Raw genomic sequence first — 17,935 nt, 5'->3', positions numbered from 1 at the left:
CAGTCTAAATTTTAATTTTAATAACTTCAGTGCAATTCCGCTTTCCCCCCATTTTATAGTGGTGTTCAGAGAGAATAGGATTTGGTCTTACATTTTTCCACAGTATCCGAATCAGTTTTCTATTCCTGCCTGTTCATGCTATACTTACATATAGCCATCCTCTAACACATTGTAGATATTCTGTTTGTAACAGCATAAACCAGAGAACCATTATGATCTAGACCTTCACTGATGTACTCCTCACCCATCCCACCCACCCCACCCTCGCTGAGTTGGCTGGAATAGTACAGTGTGTAAGTCCAGGTACAATTTCACCCTGTGTGGTCAGTTAACCTCATATGGGAATATAAGAGAATTCTACTTCAGTAATCAGCCATTTTCAAGTAATTCACGGAAAACAGTCTATAAATCTGATACCATGAATCTTCACATGCAGTTATAACTCATCCAAGCACTGCATAGTATTTTACAAGCAAAATATAGTTTTAATACTAAACATCTTTAGTCATGGTTTTAGTTAAATAGCATGAACTAATGGACTAAGGGTCTAAGACCATTTTCCAGGGAGCCTGTGGAAAACTTTGGGAAAGAATGGAGACCAAGGGCTTGACTGCACTCTAACTCCCCATGTGTATGCTGCAGGTGTGAACTAAAAAATTCCTAATTCACCTCTTTTAACAAGACTATATTAATTGGAATTAGGAACCTTTTAACTCATGCCTATAGTATCCACATGGTGGAGTTACAGAGCAGCACTTTGGTACGCACTGTTATTGACACCCCAGTAGTTCATACTGCAGGTCAATATAGACATAGCTTAAGATGAACAGTGGGAATGGAGTCAATATAAGTTAATGAAAACTTGGAGCCCAATCAGTAGAGATAAATAGGAACAGAGCCCAATAAAATGTGTGGCACAAGGAAACTCCATTCATAAAAAATAAATAAGCACTAGTGAGATAATCAATAGAAGCTACTGTACAAGAATAAGCAAGGGACCTGGTACTATAGAGAACTTTATTATTTTCAGATTAGAATTAACTGTGTTCTATAACTTAAATGAAAAACAAATAACCAATATGACTGGATAAATGGAACAAAGCATTGTTAATAAAAAATCTAGGTCACATGGCCATCTATGCTACCTGCATAGAGTAGGACTTCTCTGTCTTATTAACAAGAAAAAGCTCTTTCTTCTTCTAAAACTGTCCCAAACAAGGCTGCCTAAGAACACACTCCTTTGTGTACTGGCTATTTCACTCACTGATGACACAAATCCGAATGTCTCCAGCATGTTCCACACCTCTTCATGTGGTCTTACCTACTGTTAACTCTTTAGAGCAAGCTGGTCAACATTTCCTGGAAGATTTTCCCAATAAAAAATGGGATTTTGTGAAAAAGTATTTCATGGGAAACTGATGAGTTTTTTCAATAAGAAATTTCAGAATGAAACAGAGATTGTGTTGAATTGAAATGTTTTGGTTTTCAAAATGATAAAACATTTCCAAAATTTCAGATTTATTTTCCCTTTCCTCCACCTTTTATTCTACTTTTGCCATGGAATGCAACAGAATGAGTGGTGTTTAGCTCCAAGCCCCTCCTCCTTCCCTGCACCCACTTTCCACGTTTTCTTCCCTTTTGCCACTTTTCAAAGTATGCTCAAGTTGGGAAACATTTGAATGGAAAAAAGAGGAAAAGGAAAAAGTAGGGGATAGCCTAAATTACATTTGTTCTGTTATATTTAGTGGGGGCAGGGAGAAACTTTAAATAAAAAACACCACCACATTTTTGAAAATTTCAAAACAATTTTTTGAATGTCATATGAGAAGTTTCAAGTGAAAGTTTTTGCTCAGAATTCCATCCACCACCATTTTTTGATCAAATCCAGCAACCGGTTTAGGGGAGAAATCCTGGATGCATTGAAATCGATGACTAAGTCTCCCATTGACCAGGGGCCAAGATTGTGCCATGATTTTTTTCCCCAGGTTGAAATTGTGCTTTATACTGCAGCTAATTTTCTGTAACCAACAATGTGTATACGATATCATTTCTAGAAACAGTGTTATAATTCTAGTGGTTCAATTCTGCCCCAATTTGAATACGATAAGCACAAATTACAATGCTCCTTCTGAACAGAACACGGGTGAAAACCTAGTATTTATGATGTCTGGATCTAGATATTGGTCAGCATTTCACTCATGACAACAACTACAGCTGGCTAGACAGTAGTCAGAGAATACTATATAAAAAAATTTCACCATTTTAAGTATTTTTTTTCCATAAAATACCTTTGATTCAACTTTTTTTTCCCCTATTCAATCATTACAAACATTGTGCAATGAACTGTAACTTCAGGGACCTCTCTTCAGATTAATTGTAGTTTTACCACTAAATTCATAGGGAGCCTCTATTTGTAGAATGTTGTATATCCACATTTCATTTATTGTCTGTCACAAACTTCATTCTGACAATCTAGTCCACAACAACCTTTTTAACCCATTTCTGAATCAGCCATAAGAAACTAGAACTGCAGCTACTATGACAGAAGACTCCTTTGTCTTACTACCTCAACCTGACATTTTTTTTACCCTGGCTGCTGCAAGGCATTAAGGTGTACTCAGAATCATGATCCACGCTTGTATATTTTGACAATCCTTAAGAGGATTCTTGCTCTCTGATGGCAGAGAGTAAAATATTCACATTGTACCATTTTGCAGTTAAAGCTGCATTATTTTTTGGTGTGTTGTATACCACTTCGTTAAACTAAAGACGCACTTAACCTATGATTTAGGATTAAGGGACTTTTTGTTAGGAGCTAGGGCTACCATGTGCTGTATCACTCATAAGGTTTGTTTGCTTGGAGTTCCTGAAATATTAGCTACAAACTCTGTCAAAAACAATCATGGTTATTGCTAGCATCATAGACATACAAGCCTTTCATTTTACTGGGAGACTTGTCATATGCCAGGCAGTGCTGCAGTCTTTGCTGCAGGAGATTTCTATTCTGTTGTGTCACACCACCATGTGTTTTGAAACTGTTAATGAACACACACAATATAAGATTGCACTATTAGCTTGCAAAATATATTTAGGTTATTTTAATATGAAGAATATGTGCCATCCCTTTTATCTGTTACAGATTAGGAGACATCATTCTAATTATGACAAGCTAGTCATTGATTTATGGGTCCAGAGTCTCCTGGAACATGTCACAATGGCATGTGTTGTCCCTGAGCTCTAGAGACAGCCTTTGGCTTATCACGAGTAAAACATATCTGCTTATTGACTATGTAGGAGGATGCTTGTGGGGGTTGTCTCTTCTGGTAAGGACATGGAACATGCTGCAATCATGAAATGTGCTCCTGATGATGTCCTAGCTCCAAAATGGAAATATGGGACTGATTCAAAGCACACTGACATTAATGGGAGTCTTTCCATTGACTGGAGTGTACTTTGGAACAGACCCTTTGTGAAAAACTGCATAGTTATCCCATTGGCCACATATTCATTGCCTTGAGAACGAGCATGCTAGACATACTTATAATGTCTAAAATTTTTTGGAAAATAGCTCTGTGGATAAGCACCTTACCTCTTCCTGTAGAGTGCAGTTACTACCTCAATTTCTCTCTAACCTGTAGCCAATCTACCAAAAAAAAAAATCACAGAGGAAAATTAAGTTCCACAAAAATAGGAGCATCTTGGGGCTTTCTGCAGTCCAGTAAAAAAAAAAAAGGGGGGGGAGGGGAGGCAGGGGAGAAATAAAAGAAGGTAACTTACTTCTCTCCTCTCCCTCCATATAAACAAAACCAATTGTCCGTAAATGTAAACTAATCCATCAAGCACCTGGCTCTTCAACTTGCTGGATACTGCAGCTTGACAGCCTTGAACTCTTTCACCAGGCCACTCAGAAAGAAATGCTTCCTCTCTTCCTTCAAACAGCGCTAGTGAAAAAACAAGCCTTTTTATAATGGATCACAATTGCCTCCAGCTGGTCTACTTCCTTTCTCTTCCTGATGAAATTAAGCCCTATTAATCTCCAGCTGCAAGGGGTTTCTACACTGTACCCCAGGCACTTCATAGTGCAACAGCACTGGCACATGCTTAGCTTTTCAAATGAAGAAACAATTCCACTTTCTGGTTTACACATAGTCTGACAACCCCTCCTATCCAAAGTGAACTCATGTCATCTACATCATAGCCCTTCACTTCAAAATCCACAAAACCCCGTAGAATGTAGTTTAAGTGATTGATAATAAGCCAGTAATCGTACCAGACAGTAACCTGAAACTGGGTGACCTCAATATGGCAATGTTTTTTCAATAGTGGCAGACTGAATCTGGTCTGATATTACTAAAGCCCTTTTCAAACCCCCCAAACTAACTTTTATTATGTTCAAAAACAGTTTGGCTAATTTATTTATGGGCTTTTCCTATGATACTCATCATGGTAGATTCTAACCATCTTACATACATAAATCTATTCTCACAACATCCACATGATGTAGGGAACAGAGCTGAGCAAATGGCTGTAGATTGCAGTTCCTCCTGTTGGAAATTTAAAATATAAGGATCATATTCAACCAGGAAAAAAGCAGTTGAATAATGGTGCAGTCAACTTCTGCACTTAAGGGCATATTTTCAGCCTGGTCATTGAATAGCCTTGGTACAAGTATTTGTCTGGCAAGATAAAACATATTGCTAAATATTTTCATTATGGTCTTCTTGCTTTCTTCTGAGAGTACTGAAAACTTAGGGTGACATCAATATTTTTATTGTCTTTTGAACACAATCAAATGGTTTGTGATACTATGAAGAAACTTAGTCCCTCTTGAATTTGTCTCAAGCCTTTTTCCAGTTTAAGAAACCAGACTTCATTTGCATAATTAGTCAAAAGTAGTTTGTGCCTGAAAGCTGTACAACAATAGAAACAAAGTACATTGTTATTAGTTTCACATTAATGGAGCTATGGAAAATCATCAGACGTGAGCAGAAAGAGTGGCCTTGTTTTCCAAAGGTAAGCACACATAGAAACTTTCATCACAGTTGCTAAAATGTCTCAGAAATGTTAACAGTATCAGGCAATTAGTATTTGGCATCTGCTGCAGGTGATGTTGGAGACAACTCCATACTCCAACCAGCAGAAGCTGCTCTACTTGTTGTTGGAAGTCTAGTTTCCTCCTTTTTAATCAGCCATGTTTTAAATTTATTTCATTTTAGCACCTTGAAATATATTTTTTGGTACTTCACTCTGTCACTACTCACCCTAGTGAAAATCGGATAGGATTGCAGAATTTAAAAAATGCACAATACTCTCTGGCATACTGAAATATTTAATTGGTGACTTGGTTTTATATAGTCACTATGATTTTTGTAGAACATTCTAGAATGTGGCAGAATGAAGAAAGGGAACAGCTTACCTCTGATCTGTTGATTACGCATGAAAACACTTGTTTTGATATTTTGCTTACATAATCCTCTCTATTCCTCTCGCTCAAGACTCCAATAAAGAAAATACTACAATTAAGATGGCAGCTGAAGGCCCTTTGACCGCACCCCCCTTTCCCCAGTCATGATGGAATTAAAGTTAGAGGTTTTCAAAAGGACATCCAAAGAATAATGGACTCCATAATATCTGGCCTCATCCTATTCCTTTGTGAAAAGAGCACATGGTACTTGTGTGGGCACTGGGAGGGGGAGGAAAGAAGAGATGGGCTCATTAGAATGGAATATTCTAGGCACACCCCATGACTCTCCACAGACAGGGAATCGGAAGTCCTCTTGCACAGAGAGAGAGAAGATGGATCAGTGCCTATCAAAAGAGAAGGAAGGAAACAGCCAGGCAGGCTGCAGAGCAGAAAGAGTGGGAGAAATACAGACAGGTGAGCCTCACCCAGGCTCACCCCTTCATAAGAGTAGGAGACCCTGCTTGCTGGATCATTTCCCAGCCAGAGAACAAAGAAGCCAGGGGAGATCTTCCCAGCCCAGGCTACCAAGAGCCAGCTGATAGCTGGATGAAAGAGAGGGACTTAAAGCAGCTGAGATCACTGGAGGATTATATCCCCCCTGGCCTGATAAGAACAAACTGTGAGTCGCTCCTATAATAATTAGATTAGTTTGAAATGAACAAACCCTCTCAACATTTTGAGTTTCACCCATCACTAACTGCTTTGTTATTTATGACACTTGGGCAGTTGAAACCCATTCTTACTGACAGGCAGCTGACAGTGGGGACAACAAGCACAGCAAGGCAGAAAGGCACATGCATTTGTTCAATGGCAGTCGCTCATCTGTGCTGTTATCTCTGGAGACCACAGTGCAGACTTGTAATTTTTTAAACTCAAACAAGTTACGGATGGTCTGCACTTTCCCTGCTTGTTGTGGCAGAAATAATAAGACCTTTACGAATGGGCAATATCTTGAAAAATGTTCTATACATTTCTGGGTTGATTAATCAATACTTAATTATTTAGAAGCTCTAAATGGCTATCTTTGGCTGGCACTCACACAAAATGTGTTATCATCTGTCAATAAAGGCCAGCAAATAAGATCTCCAGTATGAAGCAGGGTATTACAGTTTGGTAAAAGCGCTTACCTCATTTGCTGCACCTCACCATTTCATTTAATCAAGGGTGTTTATGTCACAGTTAATGTGATAAGGGACAGCAGAGGCCTCAACAGCGGGCTATAGACAGCATGGTCTGATAACTATAGGAAACAGACAATAAATGCTGCTTTGCAGAAACCATTTTTGAAAGCACTAATAAAATAATTTTAGGCTTTGCAGAAATTAGTTAATTGGCTCAAACCTATTTTATTTCAGGAGTAAAATGTGGATTCCCATCATTAATGCATTACAATTTGTTTTATACAGTTAATTTGCAATAATTTTGAGCTGAAGCATTTCTACAGTTAGATGGCCACTGAGCTTTCTCTAAAAGCAGTTATATAAAAAAATCAAGGCTTTAGCTCTATTTTGCAAAAGTCCCATGAAAATGTGATTATTTTTGGATACGACAAAAAGGCCTGTTCATCCAAGCTGTGGCAAATAGGGACATCAGTTGGTGGCTTCTCCATGGAGCTGTGAGCATGGGCATGTTGTTAGTAAAGTTCATGATGTCCCTTGACACCTGTCTGTTCTGTGTCTCTAGTGCAAGTCTACCTTCAGTATGTCAGGTTGAAGCCCTTTTTTCAGTTCCTCAGAATGTGATGCTGAGGTTCTGGTTGCACTTTGCCTTATAGCTAGTTCTATATGTACATCCTATCTATGACAGTACCAAGTTGTGAGACCTCCCCTTCAGCCTCCCTCACGCACTGGCCAAAATGGTCATCTTACAGTCCAGGAGGAAGAGGAGGCTTGATGGGCAGATCCTATGTAAATGTGAGGCCTAGTTCCATGCTCTGGTCATTTCACATCTTTGGGCAGAGTTCCTCTCAGCAGTGTCCAATGACTCCTTTCCAGAGCACCGGGTGTTGTCTGGATTCTCTGCTCAATGTCCATCCAGTTCCCTTGTTTTACGACTTTGACCTCATTCCCATTCCTGCTTTCTCATTGGTTGTCCAGTGTGTTTAATTGATACCTGGCTCTGTTGCCTACCCCCAATTTAGGGGATGAATCTTTTGTTCTGGTGGGCTCAGCCTACCCTTCCAGGATGTGAAATAGATCAATCTGAGGAGAAGCTGGACATTTAGCGTCAGATTTTCAACATGCATATATTTGTACTTGTTTAATTTATGGATACAAAGAAAAGATGCGTATATGCTGGTCAGGTATCTGTATATGAGCAATCAGACTGGTTTCATCTATGCTGAAACACCTGACTTGAATGCACACATTTGGTATTTGAGGCATGCTAGGCGCACACACCATTGTATGCATGTAATTAATTCTGATTTAGGAATGGAAATCAGAGAATATGTACTGTCAGACTTCCTAAAATATGGCTAATGATACCTCTTTCAGAAAATACTTTGGGGACAATAATACCTTCTTTTGTGCTTTGAGATCTAGAGATGAAAAGCACTGGTAAGAACTGTTATATTAGTTTTACTACAGTGTTGCCTAGATGCCTCATATGAGACTGGATTCCCATTGTACAAGGCACTGTATAAACACTTAGGAAGAAACAGCCCTTGTCCTAAGAACATCATCTCCAGGAATGTAGCTTACGGAAAGAGAGGCCCTTAAATAAAGAATGTGTGAATAAAGTAGATTCTGGCAATTTTGGCTGTGGCCGTTTCAGTTCTGATTCTCTCATGTGTTGTCACAAAAGGCAGAAATTGTGACACCTATAGTAGAGTGGGGAATTGAGAACAACTATTGAGTAAATATTTTAATAACCTTTTTGGTATGATTATAACTGCAGCAGCCTGATTGGATTTGTACATAATACAGAATATATAAAAGGTAACACTGAAAATTTGAGAATACTCTGAATGAAGAAAAATGAAGTTTTCCTTTTGCAGACTTGTATCTGACAGAAAGCTTTACACTTCTGTCTGCTCATTAAGATAGACTGTAATAATTAAAAGGATTCACAGGCTTGAATGATAAATTTTAGTAATAAGTGCACTGGGACTTCCTATGACCTTATCAAGTGGGGTTAGCCAGTCATTAATTCAGATAACACAATTTATTATCATAATCTCTTGCTTATGCTATTGTTGGGCAGACCATTTATCCTCATTTGCATATGCAGATTGAGATGCCATCATTTCATTAATTTTAATACTTCATCCCAGCAAGATTAACACTTTGCCTTAAATTTCCAAACAATGTATATTTGTAACTATCCATTAGTGAATTATCCGAATATTAGCAAGGGTGAATTATAATGAATAGAAATTATTAATTTAAATGTGCCAGTTATAAACTAGTAACCGATTAATGCATACTACTACTACATACATTTCCTCCAACACATTTTTTTTTATTCCTCTGACTGCTGAGGTGGATGAAATCATTCCAGTAAGCATATTGTTCTAGAATTCACAGCACTGCATTGTATGGCGGAGAGGAGCAGGAACTATAAAAGGCATTTTAGAGTCTTTGTCTTGCATCTTTAATTAGAGTACTGCACTGGAACATTATTCGTACTGGCCAAAGGATAGTGTGAAGGAGCTTCAAAGGTCATCCTTTCCCTTCATTTGGAAGAGTCTTTAAAGGAAGAGAAATAAATGGAGACAAACTGAGAGCATAAAATTCATTGTAAAAGCTTGCTAACCTCTAATAATAGTTTAGTATCTTATAAATTGCAAGCAGAGTATTTAAGATTCAGATACTTGCAATGATATATGTAGCGGAAACCATTCATTAATACTGCAGAAATAATGGAATCACAAAACTGGAAGAGCATTTAAACCTGCCTTGTTGTATTACTAGATGGGGTTTAAGACCATATTGATCACATTCATTCACGCTCTGCATTGAACCACTTCATCATCTTGAGTTCTAGTATTGTTATTAACTCAGTTAAGTGCACTTTTCATCTTATGTATGTTGGATATAGGTGGTTGCAGAAGAACAAATCGTATTTTACTGGTAGAATTTAGATGCCAAAGTAGGAATTAAGCGCTCAGCAAGAAAATGTAGAGAAGGACCTCTGTACATCAGGACTAGTGTATGTTAACTTATTAAAATGGTTGAATGCAGTCTAAATAGTAGAGTTAAAATTGTAAAGTTATTAGTTACAGGATTATTGCCTAGATTAATATGAAAAACTAAATTCATCCCTGATGTAGCTCTAATGAAGTTTGCAGAGTCATGCTTGGAAACTTTGCCTTCTGACTGTTCGTAAGAGGACAGCAAGTAATTGAACAGTTTAGAGTTAGCCTAACAGGAGTTTGCTATTGATTTGTATATCAGTTATAATTAAGATAACATGAAGATCCTATTTTAAATTGAATTATCCCACCAAGAAAGTGTCTGTGTGCTCAATGCTGTCCTCTCATATACCAGTATAGGTCACTTGTAAGTCACTAAAATCAGTAGTTTTATTCTGGATTTACAGTGGTGTAACAGAGCAGAATTTGACCCACTAACTTAACTGGAAATATAGCAGGCACCAATTTGGCCCATGCTGCCAGTCATATCAATGAATCAATTTAGCAGGACATATAATTGAGGAGTAGGTTTTATGCATAGTATATACACCATGTCTGTAGTCTTTGGAAACCAGAACAAAATTGGGGAAATTTAAAGTACTAGATGTAGACCAACTTTGTTCTTTGTGACTTATTTAAAACCTATGTTGTTGTCCTGCGGGAAATGGTGTTCTAAGTTTGAGTAATCACTACGATGTTCTGACCTACCTTTTTCTGTTATTAGCCATCTGTGAAGTAGTGCAGACTTTTTAATTTTAACTACACTGAATTTTGCTCAAGTTTTCCTAGCTTTAAAATTATTTCTTCTGATCTCCGTGTTTCTTTCCAGACCATTTCTCAATCCTGTCAACTCCTCTATTACAGGTTTATCAGAATATGACTCAATTAGTGGAAACCAGGGGTTTGTAGAACATTTCTGGCTTGGAGACAGGCACTAGCTTCTGTGACTCTAATCTAAGTATGCTCCTGTTATATTTCATTTTCACTTTGACTTCTTTTTATCACACATGTTCATTCTTCATTCTATGTTAGCATTATACCAGCAAATTTGAAATCAGCTGTCATTGTTCTTTCATTTGGAAAAAAAATATCTTTATCACCTAGCAATGATTTGGTCAGCACTCTGCCAATTCATATAGTCTATTCATCTGTAAGGCCCTGGAGGAATATGGGGTGACTAAGTAGGTCTCTGAATATGTCTAAATAGTTATCTGTATTTTTCTTTTCTTGTATAAAATATGTAGAAATGAGAAGAGAAATGTGAGTATATGAAATATGTATATTGTGGAAGCACAGATCTGTGTGAGCGATTGTGAATCTGGTATCAGGAGGTAGCCGTGTTAGTCTGGATCTGTAAAAGCAGCAGAGTCCTGTGGCACCTTATAGATTAACAGACGTTTTGGAGCATGAGCTTTCGTGGGTGAATACTCACTTCGTTGGATGCATGTAGTGGAAATTTCCAGGGGCAGGTATATATATGCAAGCAAGAAGCAGGCTAGAGATAACGAGGTTAGTTCAATCAGGGAGGATGAGGCCCTCTTCTAGCAGTTGAGGTGTGAAAACCAAGGGAGGAGAAACTGCTTTTGTAGCTGGCAAACCATTCACAGTCTTTGTTTAATCCTGAGCTGACGGTGTCAGATTTGCAGATGAACTGAAGCTCAGCAGTTTCTCTCTCAAGCCTGGTCCTGAAGTTTTTTGACTGCAGGATGGCCACCTTTAGATCTGCTATTGTGTGTCCAAAGAGAAATTGCTGCGCTTCAGTTCATCTGTGAATCTGGGTGCATGGAATACAGACTCACAATGTAGCAATAACGAGAATATTAGAATTATCTTGTGATGCATATTAGCAGAGCAGCTGTCTGTAGAAAAACGTTTAAGGCACTACTCTAACAAAGTTTACTTGATCACATACTATGCTTTGTTATCGATTAGCAAGAGCATTTGAGTAATAATACAACAGACCATACAGCGTAGGTACACTTCCACCTCAATATAACGCTGTCATCGAGAGCCAAAAAATCTTACTGCTTTATAGGCGAAACCATGGTATATCGAACTTGATTTGATCTGCTGGAGTGCACAGCCCCCTCCCCCTGGAGCGCTGCTTTACCATGTTATATCTGAATTTGTGTTATAACGGGTGGTGTTCTAAAGGGGTAGAGGTGTACTTTAATCATGGGTTTAAATGCTAGGTTTTGGTGAGAGAGAAAGAAGCCTAACGACATTAAACTTCCAAAACAATAGGCTCAAATCACAAGGCAGAACTGCTGTCCTCCCTGTGCCCGAGTCACTACTCTTTTCGTTTGCTGAGTAGGAGATTATTTTAAATGGATAAACAAAAGAGTTACGACTAAGATGCTCAATGCCTAGAAAAGTCTTAAATTCTTGTTATCCTAATAATAGCGTTTGCTAATTCAATCATTAGTTCAGTTGTGGAAGACATGAAAAATTAGAAGAGGATAATACGCTCCTGGCATTGTTTAAACAACACCTTTCAGCTTTGCATCCAATACTGATGCTGGAGAACAGTGTTCTTAGCAGTATCAGAGGGGTAGCCGTGTTAGTCTGGATCTGTAAAAGCAGCAGAGAATCCTGTGGCACCTTATAGACTAACAGACGTCTGTTAGTCTATAAGGTGCCACAGGATTCTCTGCTGCTTGTTCTTAACAGGTGTTTCTATGATGGAAATGAGAAGAGTCAGTGTCCAGAATCTCACCGTTAAAAAGTGAAACAGCAGTGTAATGAAAGTTTTGCCAGGACTGTCTCCATGCCTTTTCTCCTGGTCCGGACTCATTTGCTTAAAGGGAACAAAGAAGGGGAGAAAGAATGAATTGAAAAAGCTGTACATGACCGAGAATCGCAAACAGTGAGTCAATTAAATTTTGAACGGTTTATGTTGTTGTTCTGGAGTTATGATGTTCTGCGTTGCTTTTGTTTATACTTCATTTTTTTAAATCAGGCAACATGCCTGCAATGAAGGAAGTACATGCCTGCAAGTACATGCCTGCAAGTAAAGGCAAAAAGATCCTTCACAACAGTCGGACAACATAGCCCCAGGTTCTGAGAACTCCATGGGACAGAATTGGAGAATTGGAGCACTTCAGAGTTTTGAGGCATTCTGAATACAGACCAATGGGTAAGGTTATAAGTTGTAGGCACTAGGACACAACAGGAACAATGGGAGGTCATCATCTTGGGTGCATTTTTAGTAAAGCTCAGCTTTGTCCTCCTTTGTCCAGGAGGAAAGATACGAACTAGTTTGAGCCCTTACTCCTTTTCTTAAACCAAACTTCCCTCTCCTAATTTCTTCCTCCTCTCACAATTCCTTCTGCCTTTAACAGGCCTCCCCTCTACCTTTGCTGTTATTCTCATCCTGCTGTCTGAGGCTTTCAGTGTGTTTGCTGTGCTCTGGTTATCTATATTATTTAACTCTCACAAGATACAGCATTGTATTTTCTTGGGTCGGAAGCATTATAGGGCACTTGCATTGGTGGCAAGGTAAAGCATATACTCCAGTGGAACACTTTATATAATTTAAAGCCTATAATGCTGTTACAAGTTACACCTATTTCAGGTTAGCTAGTGACACACTCTCTTTCTCTCTCTGAAATCTTGGCCCCATTAAAGTCAATGTTTTTTTTGCCGTTAACTTCAAGGGGGCAAAACTTTTACCCAGAATGTCAGGCATTTTGAAATACATTAGACTTAAATCATGGTAACACATTCTGTGATAGTGTCTGGTAATGTAATGCCATGCCATGATTATTATTTAATACTATATACCAATATAGTATAAACCAAAGCTAAACAGTAACTTGCAGTACACATATGGACAGGTAAAGTAATATAGTGACTGAGGTGTCATAAACAATTCCAGTTAAAAATAGGGGTGAGTTGTACATTGGGGTTAGTTGTATATTTAAGCACATATCCTGCCCAGCTTGTTCAGACTGTTCTAAACTGATTGCCATGCGTGTGACATTAGAGAATTCTGTCACTTGAACACGGATCCTGGAGGTTCAGCCATAATTATGTAAGTCATTTTAATGTACCAGTGTTTTAAACTTTTCAAGAATGGCTTGTTTGTTGGTGGCTTTTTTTTAAATTGCTTATGCTTCTGGTTTGAGGTTTTAATTAAAGAGGTGCTAATCCAGCTGCAAATAATTTGGGTGGTGATAAACTTCAGGTGTTAATTGCTTGTGTGAATACTTCCCATTGACACTCCTTGAATTTGGTGAAACGAATATAGGAGGAAGTACATGATACCCAGTTGCCTTTGCAAACTGCGCGCACACACAAAATTGTGTTAGTTACCTTTCACCTGGGTCTCATTGCCTTTCTTGTCATTTTCTCTGCCCGTGTTGGGAGCCCGTCTCTGAAACGTATTCTATGTCATGGTGTATTTATTATGCATTTTTTATTCAGCAAAATACCCCTATGAGAAGCTTCACTTTATTTTTGTGAGTGTCTTTTTGGATGAATGTAAACATCAAACCACACACGCACAAACAGAAAACACTTGAATGCCAGCTGCTGCAGTGAAAAAGTGCAAATTGGCAATCAGAGCAGAGGAACAAGGAGTCAGGAGGCTTTTCAGTCCACTTTTGGGTTGTGTTGTTTGCCAGAATTTGGGACATTGCATCCAATTGGATGAGAAATCCATCAGAGCAGACAGGTATATTCTTGGTGTAATCTCATTCATTGTTCATGAAAAATGCACACAAAGTCTTGTTTCCCTGAACACAGCAGAAACAAACAACAGCAGTTTCCTTGTTCAGGCATCCTCAAGCATGCTACTCTGTGCTCAAGGAGCTCTCTCTCTTTGCTTCCTTTCAGGGCATGCTCACAACTCCTTTTACTCCCCTCCCCCCCCCCCAAGATACAATGCCTGCAAAAAAATATCCTTGGACCCATGCATTTGCAAACAGGGAAGACTGTTGAGCCACCTGGTTTAGCTTTGGCCTATCAAGTAACTTATTCCCTGTCATAGTCATTCCCATTGTCTATAGTTGTTTTCACTAAATAGAGGGGATTGATAGGTCCTTCTATTGAACCTAGAAGACAGTGCTTGGTGCACCAATTAGCTTTAATGAATTATGTAATTATCTTTGGATCCAACACATATACCTGGATGTCAGCCCTGCACCTTTCAGGATAACAGCCTATTTTAAAAAAAATGGTACATCTACATGTAAATTAATTCAGAATTGTCTATGGGACATGATAGCATGTATGAAGGGACACACCCTCACTCAGGAGAGAGGAAATTAATGAGCTCTTCTGGGCTCATTCAGCACTGACCAGATGTATCTGTAAGTTTTGCTCGGCTTGCAGGGTGGAAGCTTAAAAGGGGGAAATCCTGGCACAGAAATGGGTGGGGAACAGGAAGAAGATTGCTGACCATAAAGACAAATCAGCCAAGAGAGATACTCTCTGGCCTCATTGCCCTAAAACAGCATGGACCAGCTATAAAACAAAGTGCTCCAAGAAGAGGGGCTGGATACAGACCCTAATTAAAGACACTACCCGCTGATAAGCCAAGCCCCAAACGACTGCCTAAGAGACAGATCACCTTTGTTTTATTTTACTCTGATTCTCCCTTCTCTCTCAAGGGAAAGAGAGAAAAAGGAACTCTTTAGTTGAGCTATCTCTATGGTCAGCAGTCTCTGAGGTATAGCAGCCTTCTTCCTGTTCGCCACCCTTCTTGAAGATGGTCACAGGCCTCACTCCCCTAAAAGTGGATGGGCCAGCTATAAAGCATGATGCTTCAAGAAGATGGGCTGGAGGTAGGCCCTAATTAGAGACACTATGACAGCTGGCAAGCCAAGCCCCAGAGGGGTGACCCCAAAACACTGCCTAGAAACAGACAACTTTTGCTGTTCTTTTATTCTGATTCCCCTCTCTCTCCATGGAAAAAGAGAGAAAAGGTCTCCCAAACAAAAGAGAGGTCATCACCCGTGCTACAACCAGGGGAATAAACATTATAAATAACTTGAAATGGAGTCTGTTGGGGACTCAGCAGAGTCCCAACCCCCACATTATGTAGAAAAATTACAAGAAGGGACACTGATTTTTCTGCAGCAGAGTGTGTGTCGTTTTGAAAATAGTGCAACTGAGCAGAATTGAGAGCAGAATTTTTAACTAAATAAATTACAATTACAGATGCTTTTATTAAATTAAAAAGAATTACAGTGGGCAACCATAAAACAAGTTGCACCAGCATGAAAGACTCTACTCATTTGTGAAATGGAAATTCATTTGAATTAGTAGCAACATTTGAAACTGGTCAAACGTAAGGGTACTCATTATGTTGTTAATTAATGAAAAATATTATTTTTTTCTCAATACCCAACGTCAATGTCTCAATTTTACATTTGAATAGGTGAGAATTATCCAGCGTTCTCTTTCGTTCTCTCAATCTTTTGAAAGAGTTGCAAATTCCATTACCTTGTTCTCAAAAGCATACACAGTCATTTTACTGTACTGTTCTACTTCATGGTCTTGAGGGATTTTTCCCTTTCCAGCGATGGACCTTCTTTACTGTATATGAGAACAAAAATACTTTGATTCACCCTCCTGACATTTTTTTGCTTTGTAAGATGGTGTATTGTTACATCCCCTTGTCCTTGTACCATGGCCCAATACCCAAGAGTCTGATCCTTAGAGCAAGGCCTAGTCTACACAATGCAGATTTCTGCCAGGACTGCTATGTTGGTCAGGGCTGTGAAGAGGCAGGATTCCTGATCAATCCAGCTGTGCTGGCAGAGCCTCTGGTGTAGATGTGGTTATACTAGGAAAATTGTCTTTTTACCAGTATAACTTGTTTCTCTCACAGGGGGCTGTTTTACTATGCAGAGTTCCCACTATAGCTGTGTCCACACTAAGAGCACTTAGCAAACATACTACACTGGTATTCCTATGTCTCTAAAGCAGCCCTAGAACTGTTACATAGTAAATGATTAAATTCCTTTCCATTTTTTATTCTTTGCAATTATTGTTCTTAGAATGGTTTCCAAAGGTTACATGCTAGACATACAGATTTAAAGGTTAAAACCAAAGTTTTGTTGGTTCATATCTGGGAGTACCCAGTAATAAGTTGTAAGAGAGAGGTCATCATTTCCTTAATAAATTCCACATAATCCCTAACCTGGACCCAGCTATCACATCACTGGGACCCTGGTACCTTCCCTTTATATGAGGTGAACAGTGGCTAGAAAAAGGGGGGTTGGATGCCCACTGTATCTGATGTAGGAGCCCTGAAAACTCATTACTCATTGGGTAACTTTTTGTCAAATAATTTTCCAATCTATTTTATCCACTAACTGTATCCCTTCCGCACCAAGTACCTGCACTGGACATCTGTCATGAGTTTTCCTTACCAAGCTGCAACATTACAACCTACCCCTGCACCCATCCCAGGACCATGAGGAGGGCAACCCCCACCCCTACCTCAGCTAACATGGCAGTGAGGGTAAAATTCCTTCCCAGCACCCCAAGGAAAAGAACAACTAGCATAAGGTCCACAGTAGGAGAGACCCCAGTCCTTTTGCAAAATTCAAGGCTGATACCAGTAAAAAAAGCCTTCCTGGGGCTACGTACCCCACTCTTCTGGGTAGCAGGAAAGGCAATAAAGTGACCTTCTCTTGATCAGGCTTCAAATGGTTCCTGCCCATCCCTTTAAACTCTCCCCCCTTCCCACCCTTTGTAAGGGAGCCCTTAAAAGGGACAGCACTGCTCTTTTTTTTCCAGCAAGACAGACAAAGGCCTGCCACCCCCCACACGTACATTGCAGTGGGCATATTCAATGAGCAAAATATATATGTGGGATTCACCACTTCTTCGACTCCTCTGACAGACAAATCTCCCCATACTCTACTAGAAGACGTTCACTGCTATCTGCTTTATTGCCTGAAGAACAATTCAGGTTCAGAGAAATATTTTCAAAAGCTGTTATTTTTTTCCATACGATGTTAGTGTTGCCAGGAGGCAAAGTAAAGAACAAAGTTTGCTGCAGGAATGCAGGAGTGTGAAAGTAAAGTCACGTAGCGTATTGGTAACTGTGATCTTAGCCCAAGAACAAAATGTTTTCACATTTTTCTCCTAAACATGAGAAGGAGAGCAAATGCATTTGTCATTGGGATTAATATGAGTGTCTTGGAAAATATTATTATTTGTATTGTCATGGTACCTAAGAGCCTAATCGTGGACCAGGACACCATTGTGTTGGGCACTATAGAAAAACAGGACAATATGATAGTGTCTGTCCCCAAGAGCTTACAATCTAAGTAATGCAGCAATAGCTATTCATAGAGTATATTTTAAAATGTAGTGATTTT

At 39.1% G+C, this 17,935-nt stretch overlaps 1 long non-coding RNA gene across 1 annotated transcript in view; it reads right to left on the bottom strand.

The window, feature by feature from the left end:
• The window catches only part of LOC116815194 (uncharacterized), a 149,502-nt gene that overhangs the window by 31,716 nt on the left and 99,851 nt on the right, over positions 1–17,935 (bottom strand). Inside the window, exons 2-3 of the long non-coding RNA XR_004371434.1 lie at positions 3,778–3,941; positions 3,590–3,643 (exon numbers count right to left, since the gene is read on the bottom strand). This is a non-coding gene — a long non-coding RNA (uncharacterized LOC116815194). The remainder of the gene's footprint in view (positions 1–3,589; positions 3,644–3,777; positions 3,942–17,935) is intronic.

Source organism: Chelonoidis abingdonii, chromosome 10 (genome assembly GCF_003597395.2).
Source record: "Chelonoidis abingdonii isolate Lonesome George chromosome 10, CheloAbing_2.0, whole genome shotgun sequence".
NCBI lineage: Eukaryota > Metazoa > Chordata > Testudines > Testudinidae > Chelonoidis > Chelonoidis abingdonii.
This window is presented reverse-complemented; position numbering and strand designations above follow the sequence as displayed.